This window comes from Trichechus manatus, unplaced genomic scaffold (genome assembly GCF_000243295.1).
Source record: "Trichechus manatus latirostris isolate Lorelei unplaced genomic scaffold, TriManLat1.0 scaffold00302, whole genome shotgun sequence".
NCBI lineage: Eukaryota > Metazoa > Chordata > Mammalia > Sirenia > Trichechidae > Trichechus > Trichechus manatus.
The window spans coordinates 794,591-796,495 of record NW_004444238.1 but is presented as its reverse complement, the minus strand read 5'-3'; positions in this window follow the sequence as shown (position 1 = coordinate 796,495).

Genomic DNA, 1,905 nt, shown 5'->3' with positions numbered 1-1,905 from the left:
TTTTCTAATTCCAGGTCTTTGCACATGTCATTATAATACTTCACTTTATTTTCTCAAGCTGCCCTTTGAAATCTTCCATTCAGCTCTTTTACTTCATCATTTCTTCCTTTTGCTATAGCTACTCATCATTCAAGAGCAAGTTTCTGAGTCTCTTCTGACATCCATTTTGGTCTTTTCTTTCATTCCTTTCTTTTTAATGATCTCTTGCATTCTTCATGTATGATATTCGTGATATCATTCCACAACTTGTCTGGTCTTTAGCCATTAGTGTTAATGCATCAAATCTATTCCTAAGATGGTCTCTAAATTCAGGTGGGATATACCCAAGTTCGCACTTTGGCTCTTGTAGACTTGCTCTAATTTTCTTCAGCTTTAACTTGAATTTGCATATGAGTAATTAATGTTCTGTTCCACAATCAGCCCCTGGCCTTGTTCTGATTGATGACATTGAGCTTTTTCATAGTCTTTTCCACAGATGTGGTCAATTTGATTCCTATGTATTCTTTCTGGTGAGATCTACATGTATCGTCACTGTTTATGTAGTTGAAAAAAAGTATTTGCAATGAATAAGTCTTCGGTCTTGCAAAATTCTATCATGTGATCTCTACTGTTGTTTCTGTCACCAAGGCCATATTTTCCAACTACTGATCCTTCTTCTTTGTTTCCAACTTTTGCATTCCAATCACCAGTAATTATCAATGCATCTTGATTGCATGTTCAATCAATTTCAGACTGCCGAACTTGATAAAAATCTTCAATTTCTTCATCTTTGGCGTTAGTGGTTGGCATATAAATATGAATAATAGTCATATTAAATGGTCTTCCTTGTAGGCATATGTATATTATCCTATCACTGACACTGTTGTACTTCAGGATACATCTCGAAATGTTCTTTTTGATAATTTGTCATTCCTCTTCATTTTGTCTATTCCTGGCATAGTAGATCACATGACTGATTCAAAATGGCCAATGCCAGTCCATATCAGCTCACTGATGCCTAGGATATTGGTCTTTATATGTTCCATTTCAGTTTTGATGATTTTTGATTTCCCCAGATTTGTACTTCCTACTTTTCATGTTCTGATTATTAATGGATGTTTGCAACCGTTTCTTCTCATTCTGAGTAATGCTACCTCAACAAATGAAGGTCCCGAAAACTTGACTACATCTACTTCATTAAGGTCAACTCTACTTTAAGGAGGCAGCTCTTCCCCAGTTGTATTTTGAGTGTCTTCCAACATGGGGGGCTTATTTTCTGGAACTATATCAGTTAATGTTCCCCTGTTATTCATAAGGTTTTCACTGGCCAGCTTTTTCAGAAGTAGAACACCAGGGTCTTCTTCCTAATCTGTCTTAGTATGAAAGCTCTGCTAAAACCTGTCCACCAAGGGTGTCCCTCCTGGTACTTGAAATACTGGCAAATCTTCCAGTATCACAGCAACATGGAAGCCACCACAGTATGACAAACAGACAAAGCCTCATTAACAATCTGTGACATGCAGATGATACTACCTTGCTGTCTGAATTTGAATAGGACTTGAAGCATTTACTAATGAAGATCAAAGACTTCAGCCTTCATTATGAATTGCCTCTCAACATAAAGAAAACAAAATTCTTAACAACTGGACCAATAAGCAACAACATGATAAATGGAGAAAAGATTAAAGTTGTCAAGGACTTCATTTTAGTTGAATCCACAATCAACACCCATGGAAGCAGCAGTCAAGAAATCAAACGATGTCTTGCATTGGCCAAATCTGTTGCAAAAGACTTCTTTAAAGTGTTAAAAAGCAAAGATATCATTTTGCTGACTAAGGTACACCTGACCCAAGCCATGGTATTTTCAGTCACCTCATATGCATGTGAAAGGTGGACAATGAATAAAGAAGACTGAAGAAGAATTGA